Source organism: Megascapheus bottae, chromosome 22, assembly GCF_031878675.1.
Source record: "Megascapheus bottae isolate mThoBot1 chromosome 22, mThoBot2.hap1, whole genome shotgun sequence".
Classification (NCBI taxonomy): domain Eukaryota; kingdom Metazoa; phylum Chordata; class Mammalia; order Rodentia; family Geomyidae; genus Megascapheus; species Megascapheus bottae.
This window is the reverse complement of record NC_143530.1, coordinates 16,887,859-16,904,960: the sequence shown is the minus strand read 5'-3', so window position 1 is coordinate 16,904,960 and position 17,102 is coordinate 16,887,859. Positions and strand designations below refer to the sequence as shown.

The 17,102-nt window shown below is 39.1% G+C and overlaps 9 non-coding genes across 9 annotated transcripts; 3 read left to right on the top strand and 6 right to left on the bottom strand.

Moving 5' to 3' along the window:
• The first annotated feature begins 103 nt into the window (after positions 1-103).
• Positions 104-175, top strand: Trnam-cau (transfer RNA methionine (anticodon CAU)). The gene has a single exon. It is a non-coding gene; the product is annotated as a tRNA-Met (tRNA).
• Positions 176-5,050: 4,875 nt separating this feature from the next.
• Positions 5,051-5,123, top strand: Trnar-ucg (transfer RNA arginine (anticodon UCG)). The gene has a single exon. It is a non-coding gene; the product is annotated as a tRNA-Arg (tRNA).
• A 2,009-nt stretch (positions 5,124-7,132) lies between these two features.
• Positions 7,133-7,214, bottom strand: Trnas-gcu (transfer RNA serine (anticodon GCU)). The gene has a single exon. It is a non-coding gene; the product is annotated as a tRNA-Ser (tRNA).
• A 1,361-nt stretch (positions 7,215-8,575) lies between these two features.
• On the bottom strand, positions 8,576-8,647 carry Trnaq-uug (transfer RNA glutamine (anticodon UUG)). The gene has a single exon. It is a non-coding gene; the product is annotated as a tRNA-Gln (tRNA).
• Positions 8,648-9,589: 942 nt separating this feature from the next.
• Positions 9,590-9,671, bottom strand: Trnas-uga (transfer RNA serine (anticodon UGA)). The gene has a single exon. It is a non-coding gene; the product is annotated as a tRNA-Ser (tRNA).
• Positions 9,672-10,073: 402 nt separating this feature from the next.
• Positions 10,074-10,145, bottom strand: Trnam-cau (transfer RNA methionine (anticodon CAU)). The gene has a single exon. It is a non-coding gene; the product is annotated as a tRNA-Met (tRNA).
• A 293-nt stretch (positions 10,146-10,438) lies between these two features.
• On the bottom strand, positions 10,439-10,509 carry Trnag-gcc (transfer RNA glycine (anticodon GCC)). Its single transcript has one exon. It is a non-coding gene; the product is annotated as a tRNA-Gly (tRNA).
• Positions 10,510-12,448: 1,939 nt separating this feature from the next.
• On the bottom strand, positions 12,449-12,520 carry Trnaw-cca (transfer RNA tryptophan (anticodon CCA)). Its single transcript has one exon. It is a non-coding gene; the product is annotated as a tRNA-Trp (tRNA).
• Positions 12,521-14,604: 2,084 nt separating this feature from the next.
• On the top strand, positions 14,605-14,677 carry Trnar-ucg (transfer RNA arginine (anticodon UCG)). The gene has a single exon. It is a non-coding gene; the product is annotated as a tRNA-Arg (tRNA).
• The last annotated feature ends 2,425 nt before the right edge of the window (positions 14,678-17,102 follow it).

The following is a 17,102-nucleotide window of genomic DNA, read 5'->3' as shown; positions in this document are numbered from 1 at the left end:
ACAATTGGCAGCCTACAGTAACCAAGTATCTCAAGAGGCAATGCTTACATAGCACATAGGACTACTCGTTAAGAGGGTTGTTAGGAAAACGCGTGCGCAGCAGAGCAGAGTGGCGCAGCGGAAGCGTGCTGGGCCCATAACCCAGAGGTCGATGGATCGAAACCATCCTCTGCTATCCTGCTAATTTTCTTCTTGCTCCTTTCTCAACCTTTTAATAATTTATGCTACCTTTGAACTCGCTGTAGGCCTGTACTTTACCTCATACCAACAGTCTTCCTTTTTTTCTCTCCTTTTCTCCAAGCCTGTCATCCTGTCTGCCTCTGTCACAAACAGATGACTGTTGCTGTTTGTCTTTTATCTACACTGTCCTGTCACTTCACTGTGTCGCAATCATCCTTTGTTAGTATCCGTAGCCTGTACATACATCCACCTCTGCCCATCTATCTAGTTCTTCACATAACGTCACATAACCTCTTCTTCACATAACTTCTCTCCAATGTATCTGTGAGCCTCCCACTTCCACATTTATTGCCTGTTCGCTCACCAACAAACATTTGATCGAAGATGTTTGCTCAACTCTACTGACTCCTTAGCCTTAATGTTTTGGATTTTGCTCTGGAGGAAGAATTGACCCATACCTGTGTTGAGTTGTTTAGTTAATAGGCACTGTGTTTATTTTGTGCTTTATTGTATGGACTGAGCCTTGGAAGGGGAAAGTTAAATGACTAGTTGTATAGTAGATGAAGTAGGGCAGAAATGTATACCTTTCAAATGAGAACCCATCATTTCTTCAAGGCAGGCAGGCTGGGGCAAAGGAGATGCTCAACTGTTTGTTAAAGTAAACTGGGCTGCTCTGAGATCTCTTCTAATGGAGCTCTGAGATCTCTTCTAATGGATTACTGGGTTCTTATTACAGTAGTAGTACTAGAGTATTAGAGTAGTAGTAATAGTAGTAAAGGCAAGTACACAACTTTTTCTAGTCACTAGTTAATATTTTCAGAATTCTTAAGCATGCCTTTTTCTAACAGTATTTTTATAAGGCTTACTTTGCGTCAATTATTTTTTGAGAATATTTTTTATTACTCATGAGTGATCTAATGTGCCTTTTTTACCAAGAAATGAGAATGAAACACTATTTAATAACTGACCACATAAGTAAATGCAGCAGTTCAACATATTACCTCTTATTAAATAAAATGTAACTACATAACTAAAATGTCTCTGTATTTCTCACATATTTTAATTCCCTTTCATTCTGCTATACAACAAATTCATCTGTTTTTCTAGCTTTATAATCCCCTAATTTGATGTTGAAAGAAAATGAAGATTATGCTTTTGAAACCATATTTAGGAATATCTACCCAGTAGATGAAGTTCTTTATTTTTCATTTGAGATTAGAATTCCCTTTTCATTATTTGCTAATTTACTGAATTAATCAGAAATGTATTTCAGTAGGACACTGAAATCACAAAGAAATTAACTATTGACTCTCTTGAGAATTCAGTTTGTTTTGTGCAAAAGATTGGGCCCTTTATAAATTATAATAATCTTACTCTTGGAGTTTTATTGTTGGAATGCAGAAGGTAATATAAAGGTAGTATAATGAAACCTTCCAAAGATGCTTTGGAAAATAGGGAAAGATAATATAATAAATGAAGTTTGTACACTGTACAGCTCATGCCTGTAATCACTACTCAGGAGGCTGAGATTCAAAGCCAGTCAGGCACTAAAGAACTGGAGACTCTTATCTCCAATTAATCTCTAGAAAAGGGAAAGTAGGGCTGTGCCTCAGGGGTCGGGTGGTAGCTTTGAGCTGAAGAGCTCAGGGATAGGCCTCAGGCCTAAAATTCAAACCCCATGATGTGGGAAACCAATATGAGTCTGGGGTCTAACAGAGTTATACTAGAAAGGCCTATATTGAGGATAAAGGGTGAAGAGTACAATCTGCCTGCCTTCTTGCAAGGGTGGAGTGACCTTTTTGCCTATATTTTCACGGTCATGACAGTGTGCTTTGATAGTATTCCCAGACTTATTTGGTTACCCTCTCCCTCCAGGAGATAGATTTGTTGAGAACAACATGATAGTTGAGACTAGATGACTCTTTATACAAACAATAAGTCTTCTGAAAATTCTTGTTATTATTCAAGTATGGAACTGTAGCTTGATTGCCAACATAAGCAAATGCTTTCTACTAAGGTATAAAATAGACAAGCTGTTTAATAAAGTTGTCAGATGCAGCAATTGCTCTGGCCCTCCCGAACCCCTCTGTCTCTGTCTTATTTTTCCTTTTAGCCTCTCAGCCCTACTCTTCGAGGACCCTTGGCCGGCTGGCTCCGGCACCATGACTCACCAAAGGAAAAAAAAAAGTACACTGCACACACCCATGAAATTATCACAATGAAACCCTCTTGCATTATCAGTGTATACAAAAAAAAAGATTTTTTTAAAGGAACAAAATCCCACAAAATGACTTTTGGGGATAGTAAGTTAAAATGTCTTTGCTGTTGTGTCATACTGACTTTTTTCATTCCATTTTTGTAAAATATTGAAAAATCTTTATCTAATTTTTCTGGTGGTGGTAGGATTTTAAATTCACGGATTTGCAGTTCCTGGGCAGGCATTTTTCTACTTGAATCTGGCCCCTAGGCTTTCTTGCATTGGTTTTGATGCATATTAGCTAAATACATATTTATGCTTGAGTTGGCCTGCACAGAAATCCTCCAGTTCATGCTTTTTACCCTAGACAGAATAGCAGGCATACATACCATTGTACCCAATTTTAACTGATTGAAATGGAATCTCCAAATATTTGACTTAGACTGACCTCAAATGAAGGTCCTCCAGGTCCATACCTCCTGAGTAGCAGGAGAAGCTATCACACAGGAGCTGCCATGCCCACCAGGACATGTATTTAAACAAGAAAATACTTGCAGTGAAACACTATTTCTTGCCAGGCACCAGTGGCTACTCAGGATGCTGCCCTGGGCAAGAAACTCCTTGAGGTTCTTACCTCCAATTAAGGAAGGAAGGAAGGAAGGAAGGAAGGAAGGAAGGAAGGAAGGAAGGAAGGAAGGAAGGAGGAAAGGAGGGAGGGAGGGAGGGAGGGCATGCAAACAGGCAGGCAGGCAAGCAGAAACATTGCTGTGACTCAAGTAGTAGAGTTCTAGCCATGAGTAAAAAACCACAAGCCCTGCGTTCAAGCATCAGGCAAATAAGGGGAGAAAAAGCATTATTTAGTTTAAAGGATATTACATGAAGTGCAGAAGAAATAAGAAAAACTGATGAATGAAGTTGTCTGCAGCTCAGGGACCAGGGAAAGCACTTAGCTCAACCTGTATTTGCTACAGTGAAGGAGACAATGCCAAATGAAGAGAGATATTTTTTATTTTACCAATTTGATTTTGCAAATATATGTAAAATAATATATATTTATATTATATATGTAAAAGCTGATGGAGGATTTCTGGTGAAGGCTTTCTTGTCCTCTGTCCTCTGTGATGACACAGGCACTCTATTACTTCAGCTAAGAGCTGCAGTTAGCTGTGCTGGCCAAGAAATGTCCAGTTGAATATTGGAGTTGACATTGTTGAAGGATTTGTGGGGTGGACACTTAACCAGACACTAGATGCACATGAATTGAATTGTCATGTTTACATCAAATGTGCTGTCTACCCAGAACATAAAGTCTCATTGCTCCAGAAATACAGAATGATATATTCCAGGGATCATATTAACATTACAATGTTTCACTTTTGACTGTGTCCATTGTCGTTATATATAGGAGTCAATAAATATTAAGGAAATAATGTTTTGCTGCATTAACTTTATAATTATCAACTTCAGGAATTGTGGCAGGTTTTCAGACAAGACAAGTGAGACAACGGCCAAGCACACTCTAGTCAAAAGAAAACAGTATACATAGGCACAATGGTTACATTTCAAAGGAAGAATAAATGACACTGCAAAATCGATCATAGCAAATATCCATTCCTCATACTCGAGCATGGAGGTGAAGGTAGGGAGAGGGAGGGAGAGAAGAATGAGAGAGGGGGGTCTATGTTTATTTAAATCACCTACCCTCCTAAATCACCCATTAGTGAATGAGGAGCTTTGCTCCTAATAGGAAATGCCTGAACAAAGAATACTCCACACTGTTCTCTAGCCAGCGTAGTAGAGTCCGGCCCTATGTATTAACTAGTTCCATTCACCTTCAGCCAGAATGGAAGAAGCACTGACTGTCAGGCAGGGCCATTGGAAGAGAGGGTTGAATGAAGCAGCAAGGACTGTGAGAAGCAGGCTTTCGGGGATCAGGGGGTGGGGAACTGGGCTGACTGTCATCTTTTGGACGACTTCTGTTGCCCTGTCTTTTCGTATGGATTGGTCAGGTAAACATAAAAGTTGCTGATAAGATTTTTGCATTCTGTCGTACGTTTCTTCCCTCCTTAGTATACGGGAACCTTCAAAAATCACTGGGCAGGGAGTTCTCCGACGTCACATTATAACAAGCAGAGAACAAACCTGGAGAATGAGGGGCGAGGAGCCCGGCCTAGCTACTCACACCCACCCTGCATGAGTTCACCGAGGTGACCTTACCCACGTGCTGTGCTCCAAGGGTCCAAGCCCGCGCAGACACCCCCAAACACCTACCGTCTTCAAGGGTGAGTGTGGACGATCGTGAAAAAGGGAGACAATCTGAGTAAGCTTCCCTTGGAAACAAACCAAAAACACAGCGTTCTGACATCTGGGGAATCACAGAGCTTTTCTTTTTCATGAAATAGCCGCGTCTTACATGATCGAAATTATTAGCAATTCCAACCTTTCATAAAGCCCACGCTGTAGCGCACGCGCGCGCGCCCACACACACACACACACGCACACACACACACACACACACACACACACACACACACACACACACCACAGCTCACGACAAAGAAAAAAAGCAAGAGCGACGCAGACGTCACCCTGTCTTGCTGCTATAATGCTTGATGAACGCGGACAGAAAATTCATCCTATTTCTAAGCATTACAGCAAACCTTTCCTAACGGGGACCACGTGGCCTAACGGATAAGGCGTCTGACTTCGGATCAGAAGATTGAGGGTTCGAATCCCTTCGTGGTTAGTCTTTTTAACCAGCTTTTGTTTTGTTTATGGTACTTATTTCACAGAATATTATTAGATCCCAGTCACCAGGGGTTATCATAGACATGTTGGCTTTTCTTTCTTTCTTTTATTTTTCTTTAGCTTCTCACTTGTATGCAATTCTCTCCACGTTTCTCAGTAAGTATGCAACGTTTTGGCTTTGGGCTGTTTTTGAACTGTTTCTTTCCCTCTCTTTACACATTACCTTTTCTTTTTTGCTTTGATTTCTGTGGACATCAAGAGGAAAGGACAACTTGTAACCAATCCTAAATTGTGGAATAGAAATAGTAAAATCATTTAAAATGCATAAGTGGTCGAGTGGGCAAAGGTGTGACTTTCCACACTGCAGAATAAAAGCCCTGAAATATTGTCCCATTAAAAATAAATTATAAAACACAATCAGAAAACATATGTGTAATGTGCACAAAAATATATTTTGAAAAATAAAGTTTACTTCAAGGAGATGTAATTTCTAACTGTTGTCACCATGGAGAAATATATGTGACCTCTAGCTCTGACTACTGGCTGCATCTCGTGGAGGATGTAGATTTTTCTGTTTTAAACCTAAATTATGAATGTTAAAACAGTAATATTCCCACAACCACCTTCTTAGCTCTCCTGTCTGATTCTAGTTTTCTTTTCTCACCTGTAAATTCCAAAAACGAAAGAAAGAGAAAAGAAAAGCTGGATACCCGAAGAATTCTTGGATTGACAAATGTCCTAATGGCTGGACGCTGGTGACTCACACCTAGAATCCTAGATACTCAGGAGGCTCAAGCATCATAGTGGTTTGAAGCCAGCCAGAGCAGAAAAGTCCCTATGAGACGCTTCTCTCCAATTAACCACCTAAAAATCAAAAGTAGAGCTGTGGCTCCGAGTAGTAATGTTAGCTTTCAACAAAAGTTAAGGACAGTGCCCAGGTCCTGAGTTCAAGGGCATATACATCACCTTTATATTTAGTAGTATTTTTTAATGTTCTAATGTCACAAAAAGCCTACTCTCACCCTCCACCCTTACACCCACCCACATACACACACATGACCAAAAAAGCCCTACCATTTGCACCAGTTTCCAGAAATTCAACTCAGCTAATTAATCTCGGTCCTTTTGACTTGCATAAGAAAATCTCCTGAACTAAAAATCTATATCCTTAAGCTTGAGGATTGGTGGAACAGGAGAAAGGAAAGACATATACAGTGAGTGATTGGGGTGAGATTTTATGGGATTACATACCCACATTAAGATGAATGTGGGAGGGGGAGGGGGAAGGGAAATGGGGACAAAAATGCACCTTTTCACTGGCGAATATAACTGTAACCTTTCTATTAATTACAATAAAATTAATTTAGGATTAAAAAAGATGAATGTGGGAGATGATCAAAACAGGGAGAAAGAGCAGCTGGAATGTTAGAGGAATATCTTCAATCAAAGTTAATGTAAAAATGGAATTCGTGATAAAGCGGGTGCATTTGGTCTGAATTGTGCAGAGGACTTGCCAGTGGGGACGTGTTCTTTTGGTAGAAGGAACAGGATAGCGAGGGAGGAAACGAGCGGGGACTGGGAGGTTATTTGGCAGAAGACAAACTTCCCGGAATGTCAAAGGTAAAGGAGGATTTGAATGACGACAGAGGCATAATCTGGGCACCACGACAATGGGGTCGGAAGCAAGGGGATAAATCAAGACGATCAGCACGACGGTTCCCAGCCTGGGAGGGACACAAGTGGGTGGTTCTCAACCCAGGAGACCCACATTCGAGTGTCGACCAACGACACTCCGCTCCTCAGCCGAGGAGAGGTGGCTTGGAAGTAGGGGAAACTTCCCAGCTAGTGGACTGGTGACAAAGGGTGGGCTGCTGCTTCGGACGGCCATAAGGATGGGATCGGAAGGGAGGATGTCAGGGTCACAGGTTCAGACCCGGAGCAGCCGTCGGGTGAGTTTGCGGAGAGTACAAAAGTTTCGGGGAGTGTGAAGATTAAAACTTTAAAGAACGACGAGGATGGGATTCGAACCCACGCGTGCAGAGCACAATGGATTAGCAGTCCATCGCCTTAACCACTCGGCCACCTCGTCACCTGTGGGGGTGCTGCCTGGGATAGACTATCTGTGGCTTTATGTCCGTTCCTTTTTTTTTTTTTTTTCTTTTTTAGGCGAAAGTTTTATCTTTCAATTTCGATCATTCTATCTCATGGCTTTATTGGTTAAGCAAATGACTTTCTTTCTGTAAACGGCCTTCTTGAAAAAAATGAAAAGAAAACAGGACAAGGAGGGGACACGACCCCCCAGCTGGATGATTGCTGAAGGAATGTTGAACCATGAGACCTTAACATTCAAAAAATAAAATTAAAAACCACTGCGGTAACACCGCCATAGTTTAGATTGATATTTGCATACAGACAGCAGAATCGCTAAAATGCATATGCGTGTACCAAATACACAGTCTATCACATTTTTTTGTTAGTGTTAAAAGACCAATAGTGCACTTCAAGTAAGTTCCAAGAAAAGGGGCGGGGGGGGGGGGGTATTAAATCGGAGAATTTGAAACCCTGGCAGGTGTGTAAGTCCCAAAGAGATCTGGATTCAGATTGCTGAAACTGGATCCCTGTGTGTTAACCATCACATTATAGGTGAGAGATGTAGATATAGATGTGTGTGTGTATCACTACAATTCTTGCATGTGAAAATACATTTCAACGGAGATACAAAAGACTTCAGGAAGAGAGTTTGAATAATAAATTGTTAACCTCTAATTCTGACCATTTCATGTCAGAAATGAGAGCAAGGAGTTGAGAAGGGAAAATGACAATAGGATTCTTGTGAACCACAGCAGATCCTGCTGAGATTGGAATTCAGATTACTGAACACAAAGTCCAGACTGCTAACCTTTACACCTTGGGAGGAATAAAATATAAATCGTAAAGTGTAGTGACATTTTAAATGTAAAAGTATTTCCTCTTGAATCGCACATACAAAAAGCTCCCCTCTCTTAAAACAAACAAACAAACAAAAAAACCTGATATAGACGAAACTCATGCTCAAAGTTCATGACACTCGTATCTGACTTTGTTACCTGGTATATTCTATATACATTTATTTATTTGGAATAGGAAAGGAAGGGGGGGGGACACGATGATTTGGGAGGGGGTGGGGAAGGGAAATAGGGACAAAAACATGAGAAGGGGTGTCAGTCAATCTGTGCGAAGTAATGAACCTACTACCTGGAGAGTGTTAACTGTAACCCCTCTGTACATTTACCCCGATAATAAAAAATAAAATAAAATAAATTTTTTAATCTGGATTGGTCTCCAAAAATGAAAAGACAATAGCACGTGATATTTCAGAGCAAAGTGGAGCATTACGAAGGAATTCGCTACAGTTGCAAACTACGAAGCATTTTTAGGGGTATAGATGATCAAATGCACTAAAAACTCAGAAGGTCCCACCGAGATTTGAACTCGGATCGCTGGATTCAAAGTCCAGAGTGCTAACCATTACACCATGGGGCCCGCGGCGAGGAAAAGCTTATTGAAAAGGATTAACAAGAAGATCAAATGCTGTGGACAGACTTGTGGAAGATTTCTCTGATCCTATCTACATGTACGTTGACTACCGGAGCACTTAACAAAATCAAAACTGCAATTACTTAATAAACCTGGACCAAGAACATGCTTCAAGTTCATAAAGGAAAGTGTCTGCATTTAAGAAATGTTAAAACATCTTTTCAGAAAGAAAAGACCTAAATACCAGACACCAAGAATTTATTATTAATTTCAGGGATGAAATTGTGTTCCTATGTAATTTTTACCTAAGTAAATTTTACTTCCTTCTTTGTCTTAGTTTATTCATTAATTGAACGATTACTCTATTAATATTACTAACACGAATTTGATTACATTTATTTTTATTTGCATCAACAATATGTTTCTGTATGTGTGTGTTGGGAAGAGTAAATGGAAGTTTTAGATAGCAAAGGATGTTTTAAAATAAGATTTAGGCGAAATCTAAAACAGTTTAAAAGGTTCCCTATTTGGCATTTCCTTTTTAACAATTATGACCTCCGGGGGAAAAAAAATCCTGATTCCAAAACGTCAAACATGCTATGAGTAGAACAGTGACGTACTGGGTGTAACAAAATGCTCGATAGAATACCCGAAAGAAGATGCTAAAGGAAACATTTCGAAAGTTAGACATGAACTAGATTTCTAATAGGGAGAGAGCAATTCAAAATTTGAAAAACAAAAAAGCATGACTATTCGAGAATCTTTAAAATTTTCAGAAAACCCTACTGTATCACACTGATTTCCATAGACAGTTACTAAGATTTCTCAGGTTTTGCTTCCCTGGAAAAGAATAAAATACTTGCTTACAATTTAATGGATAAAAGTAAAGGAAGAAAAATACTATATATGCCGTTGAAGAAGGATTATAACTGCAAAGAAAACACCAAACGTAGTCGGCAGGATTCGAACCTGCGCGGGAAGATCCCAATGGATTTCAAGTCCATCGCCTTAACCACTCGGCCACGACTACAAGTTGATATTAATAGGTCTGGATATAATCCCAAGAGAAGTAAAAATGTTCCTTTATCAACTACATTGTTTCAACATTGTAACAACTAGTTCGATCCTACTAATCTCACAATATACAGCTGAAAATGTTAAAGACTGAGATCGTTAAGCGAGTAATAGCTAATACCAAAACTCTGATATAAGATATATGAAGTCTTAGGAAAAGCAAATGTCAAACCCAAAGTAATGTACTAGTATGCAAATCTGGAAACCTGAAAAGACTCTCACAAGGTACTTAATAAAATTCATAGTAATTGAGGACTACCTGTCCTTGCAGTTCTTACACCAAAAGGTTTCGTCGCCCAAATAATTGGGTGTTCGCAACACGTTTTAAAGGTCCTATACATCTACTTTGAAAAGATATTAGCAGAGGATGGTTTCGATCCATCGACCTCTGGGTTATGGGCCCAGCACGCTTCCGCTGCGCCACTCTGCTAAACTGGCAGTATTTTCTTCTGGTGCCTTATTCTAAGCTGTGCTTGTCAGTAGTCCGCATTTGTCGCTGTTTTCTTAATATTTGTATAAATGGTGTGCAACCATTGCTCAATTTCAAAATGTCACAGATTTAGAATTCTTCCTCAGATAGTTCAATGGAAAAATTATTGAGACACCAGTAGTATACTGATTGCTAGTATACTGATTGGTAGAATTTTTAAAAACAAAATAGATCTTTTCCGATAGTCATCTTAGGTTCAGAACCGTCGTTGCTTAACTTGAAAAAGAAACAGCTGCATTGGCCGGGAATCGAACCCGGGCCTCCCGCGTGGCAGGCGAGAATTCTACCACTGAACCACCAATGCTCACTTAAGACGGTCTGTTTGTTTATCCATATGTGTCTCATTTCCATTACTTTAAAGTTATTAGTGAAATATTAGTGTCATTTGTTCTGCAGGTCTTTCAAAACTCCAACTAAAGAAAAAAGTATATATAACCACTTTAGAAAAAATCTTCAGTTCACAAAAACACTAAAAATATGCTAACATTTAGTAACTACCAAGCTATAAAAATATCTTTCCTTATCCTTCTCCAAATTTAAAACCTTTAAATCCTTAAAAAAACAATCGTTTTGCTTAATTCTCTCACTTAAGAAGCAAGCTACTTCGATTGATATGCCAAATAAAAGTACTCTCCATCCTTTGAAAGACCAATTTAACATGTTTTGCGGTAAAGTTCGTGTGCAGTGAACACTTTAATAAGGACGGTACAGTCCCTTGGAGGAGAAGATAACGAAGTAACACTTCTGAAAATTCTGGTTCTCAGAAACTGTCCTTGTATGTAGAAGATGGAGAAGATGACCTTCTAGTTGATGCAGTCACGGGAACAATTCAGAACAAAAGCCAACATGGTATTTGAGCCTTGTATTTGAGGACTTTAGACACATCGAAAATCATTATCCAGCAAGGATCATAAATGACTGCCTGTACAAAAGAAAGCGAGAGAGAGAGAGAGAGAGAGAGAGAGAGAGAGAGAGAGAGAGAGAGAGAGAGAGAGAGAGAGAGAGAGAGAGAGAGAGAGAGAGAGAGAGAGAAAGTTGGGGAAGAAAATGGACTCCCTCCTACTATTCTTCCCACAACATGTCATGTTATGGGAGGATTTATTTGGCAGCTAGGATTGAGTGCTTTGGAGGGAAGAAAGGCAAGAAGTTCAAACAGCAAGCCAAGACACTACTATTGGTTTTCTTGAAAAGAATAGAGTAGGCAACAGACAAATAGAAAACTGGAGTGTCTAAAAATAATGCTCTTAGGACAAAGACTACCACTGAAAGAAGAAAACAAGCCGTTAGAAAGGAATGATGTCTGAGAGCATGACTTTAGTATCTTGAAGGCTTCTAAAAAGATAGCTATTGGAGATTTCAGGTGCAATATGTGGTGTTCATTAGCCAGCAGTTACGTGTTGGTTACTGTAGGCCCTACATTTTCCCTATTCAGTCTCGGCCTGCCCTAGAACTCAAACCAGGTGAGGGCGCTACAGGTACATTTAGAAGTCCATGAAAAAGGAATGGAAAAGGAATATCATCTATATCATCTAGTCAAAAAGGAAAAAAGGCAAAAAAAAAAAAAAAAAAAAAAACGAAAAGAAAGAGTTAAAATTTCTTGGGGGACAAAGTTTAACAGAATGAAAGTTGTGTCATGGAATAAGAATGTATAGCTTCGGGAAAAAGTTACTACATTTTATGTAATTTTCTAATTTATCCTGAGTGGCTTATTAATTGCTCCATATAAAATCAATGTGAAAATCAGCTTCACTGGTGTACAATACTTACTTTTAAACTGGCTACATATTAGGAACAATAAATTCACTAAAATCCTTGGTTGAATTTTTTTTAACTGTATTTCTTTTTAAGGGGTGACCAGTAGCCATGGGGTTGGAAGGTGTCAACAGTTTGTGTATTCATTTGTTTTATTTCTTTTGTTCCACTTGAGCCACAGCTCCACTTCTGCTCCCCCTTGATAATTAATTGGAAATAGGAGTTTCATAGATTTTTCTTCCCGAGCGGGCTTCAAGATGCAATCCCCAGGTCTCAGCCTCCCGAGTAATTAGGCAGGAAACGCGGGCGCCTGGTTTATTTCAATTTAAGAATCCCAGTAGCCAGCCCACATCAAAAGAGGGAGGTGAGATCTGCCTCGTTTTCAGCAAATACCCTGCTTGGAAAATTTTTTACAGCTCCGAGTGAAAAGGCCACTCGAGTTTCATTGCTTACCAATCCAATCAATCCTTGGCCAAAAGTCAAAGGCCTCTTGACCCCGACGTGATTTGAACACGCAACCTTCTGATCTGGAGTCAGACGCGCTACCGTTGCGCCACGAGGTCACAGGTCTCCGGTTTTTTTTTTCACTGCTTAATTAAAGGACTGGAAATTATTTTTCCTTGTCCATTTCCAGGTTTAAAGTTTTTGTTTTTATTTTTGTTTTACTATTACTTCCTTTTCTCCCCACTATGCATAGCCTCATCAAAGGTTTAATGACAAAAATAATTTACCACATTCAACGTTAACCCCCAAACCCAAATGATCCAGACAAGGAAACCTCCAGTTATTTCCTGTCTTTCAAATTGCCAAATTTCTACTGTTCGACAAAAATCGAGGATGTATTGCATTGAGACGTGAAATGAAAAGGGACTAAAATAAATAGTTGCGAAGTTTACATACTACTTTCCTTCCAAGTTCGATTTCACTACACTTCTTCTGGAAAAGAGTTTCATGCCCCTTCCCATACCCACTCAAGCCCAAGCCTATCAGCATGCTGGGGGCATCCTCCACCTGAAGGTGTTGAAAGCCTCTCTTGACTGGCATGTCTACTCAGAATCCATGCAGCTTCTGGTCTGCCACAACAAACAACCCCAACAAATAGACCATATTTATTGAATTCTTTTCTCTTTCCTGCACCCCAGCTCAGCGATTCTCAGGAAATCCTCCTAGGCCCAACCACTGCAGAGAATGAAGAAATTCCCATTTTCGGCCATACTCCAAACCCACTGGATCAGAAGGTGGGCATATGGGCCCAGGAGCATGTGTTTTAACCAAACTTTTACATGGTTGTGACACACAGAGAAAAGTTTGGAAATCACTGCTTTCCAACCTAAAGAAATTACTCTGGATCTATCTTGCTCTTGAAACCCAAGGAAAACCTGAGTACACCACCTGTTCTCTGTTCTAGAATAAATCCACAAGATTTTACCTTTTAGTTGTCAGCAGCTAACAACCCTTGAGTTGTGAGTTCAATGACCTTTCCTGTCTGCACAGCCCACAAATACTTTTTGGAGGGGGGGCGGAGAAGGGATCGATCATGGGGCTTGAACTTGGCCTGGGCACTGATCCTGAGCTCTTGAGCCACAGCCCCACTTTTGGTTTTCTAGTGGTTATTTGGAAATAAGAGTCTCACAGTGTTTAATGCCCTGGCTGGCTTTGAACCGCGATCCTCAGGTCTCAGCCTCCCGAGTAGTGAGGATTACAGGTGTGAGCTACGGAACCGGCCCCACAAATATTCTTAAACCATATACCCCAAGAGTCTTGATTTGAGATTTGACCTCTGGTCTCCACGTGCAGAGCATTTGTCTGAATAAACTAGCAAAACGTGTTTCAGCGATTGGCACACCCAGTTACTAGGTGATATTCATTCTCCCAATGATTCTAATTTCTTAAGAGAACCTCTTTTATTGAAGATTAGGGCCCAATGGTGGACAGACACCTTTTACCTGATCATCTCTTTAAAACTGTATCTCCAAATACAGTTACATTCTGAAGATCTAAAGGTGATGGCTTCCGCATACAATTTTGAAGGAGTTGGAGGACCAAATAGAAAATGAAGCATCCACCGGCAATTTCCAGATGAAGCCAGGGTTATTGACACTTCTTGAGTTTGCCTAGGAGATGAGAATGAGAGCCATGTGGTAACGTTAAACTTAATTTTTCCCCCTCATATACAGGGGTAAACACACTGTATTAAATATGTAAGGTCTTACAATAAAAAATATATTAAATAAATAAATATGTAAGGTCTTATCTATGTGGGTTTGATTACAGAAACTAATGAAGTGTTCTCTAAATAATGGGAAAAAAGTAAATTCTTCATTAAATCCATAATCGTTACCTGAGCAAAGCATGGCAGCTCTGATTCGCTGGGCCTTCAAGGCAAGACGGTTCTATTTTTACCTTAGCGTTCAGCAATCAGTTAGAAGCATTTGCCCTCGGCTTGGCCTTTCTCATGGAAACAAAAGCAAAGCACACGATGTTCTGAAACACTACATTTCTGCCAGTGATAGTTTTCTTTAGAATATTAAAATTAAGTTTCTTTCCTCAGTTGGTAAGTTCTTGGTAATTATTTTACACTTCAAAAATTGTAGAAGTATTTTCTGCAATAAATTTTACACTTTGCCAGACAGTGGTACTAGTGTGGGACCACGTGGCCTAATGGATAAGGCGTCTGACTTCGGATCAGAAGATTGAGGGTTCGAATCCCTTCGTGGTTGAATCTCACTTTTGGTACTACTCAAGTGGGCTCTTAATATTTCCGTGTAACTTTCTTTTCTCAGGGAAATCCATCAAATTACCTACTTCTTTTCATGTTTATATAACACTTTTTTCTCCTTCAGATTAGCTTCCTTCATATATTTTGCTTCTGATTTCCATTGCAAGTGTCATGTTTTATCTTTGCATTCTACAATAAAATGGTACCATTCTTTCTAGTCCAACCTAGTCAAAATTTGCTTTCCTATCCCCTAGTATTCTCTATGAGCTTCTAGAAACACAAATATTAGGCCTCAGCCCTCTCATCCCAATCCCGGTTCTTCTCAACCTGCAAATTAGAAGCTTTGTGGCTCTAGTTTAGGAATCTAGATTTCAACTTGCTCTAAAAGCAATTCCTTTGTACATTACTGTAATGGTATGAGAACTATTTAAAGATTTTTCAGTCTGCATAAAGTTTCTTCAGTTCTTTCTGCCACCCCACCCTAAAATGTAAAGGTCTCACATCCATTCACAATTTCAAAACAATTAACCTCCTTCTGAATTCCAAGGTTGTTTTAAAGGTGATAAAAGGAAAGTGACACCAGAAACTCTTGGGGAAAGTTCAGGAAGCTAAAAGAAGGCAATAAAGACAAGTTTAACAAACCATAGAAGTAGAAGAATCAAAATTAGCAACCCCAAGAGATATTTTTTTAAAAATCTGGCAAAGGATATCAAGGATTTCAAAACAAACAAGAATTTCAAATAAAGGATTACAAGAAAACAATGTCATCAAAGATTGCTAACTAATTATGAAGTGTTCCAGGGCACTGCTTTATGGGTGGCACCACAGGGATATCCTGTGTCAAGTTACAAAATCATTCTAATCTATAGAATCCAATCAATCCTTTAGGCATTTAGCAAGAAGATGAAATTAGAAAGAGGGAACTCTGAAGAAAGAGGAAACATTCTAAAACACATTTTACTTAAAAAAAAAAGCAATAACTAAACTTTAATTTGATCCTCAGAATAATTGATGTGTTGGAGAAATTTAAATAATTATTGTGTATTAGATTATTTTTTCAGTTGTATCATGGATTTATTGTTATATAATATAATATATTATATATATAATGTTATATAATGTTATATAAATGCATGGTTAGGTGTGAAGTAAAAAAACATTGTCTACAAACTAATCTCATATAATTTGCACAAAAAAGTGAATAGATTAAGATGGTAAAGTGTTCATTGTTGAATATGGCTGACAAATGTAAAAATATTTCTTTATACTTCATGAACGTTAAGGAGTTAAGAAGTGACTCTCATGGTATACATTTAAAACCTTTGTGGATGGCATCTGGCATGCCCTCCTATGAACCCAAATGGCCAAATTACTCAGTATTCAAGTTTATTCTCTCTTCTGAAATTGTTAACTCTAGAAATTCCCTAGTGTGGTAGCCATATTTTTCTGTTTCTCTGAATGAGAAGTATTCGTAAATGTGTTATTACATATGATTCTGCTCCAAATAAAATTTTTGAAATAATAAAGAATCAGGGAATAGAAGCCAGAAGTCTTCTCAGAAATTATTGCAATAACTCACACAAGAAACTTTGAGAATGTGATCTAAGAAAATAGGCTTGAGGCAGAGAAGGAAAAGCCAGATTTGAGCAATATATATGAATAATTTGAAGATCTAGTAAGGAGAGAGTCAAAGAGAGGGAAAAAGTCAAGAGTTCTAGGTCCTTAACTCTGGAATCTGAAGTATTATTATTTTTTTTAAATCTAGAATCTTACCTAAAACATGGAAGGAGATTGAAGTTTGAGGGGAAGGCTAGAACATTCCTCTTTGAATGTGTTGCTTTTATGTTTGTTTGTTTCCTAGAAATCACAGAACAATTCAGTATTCTGAAGCTCAAAAGAAAAGCCTGGAGTGAAGACCATTTTTTTCTCCATTGTATATGAGAGTGGTTTATCAAACATGCCATATTTTCGTCTGTTCATTGAAGCCATTGATGAAACCAGAGTGCCCTATATGTTCACTAATACACACACATACACACACACACACGCACACACACACACAGTGGGGGGGGAGAGAAAGGGAGAAAGGGGAGATGTTGTAGTGTTGGTAGCATAGTTCCACAAATGTTTAGTTTCTAGGTGTCATGAAGGAATTATTTCAGAAATATAGACACATGTTATTTCCACAATGTCAGAATATGGTGAATAACAACACATTTACAAGCTACATCAATTTTATTGATGTTAATTAGCCATGTTCTGCTAATTTTGCTTAATAGCCATGAGCCAATTAGAAAACAGGTTTGTTTGTTTGTTTCCAGGTAATGGGGCTTGAACTCTGGGGCCTGGGCACTGTCGCTGAGCTCTTCAGCTCAAGGCTACTGTCCTTTCCCTGGGCATGGGGGTTGTCCCTGAGCTCTTCAGCT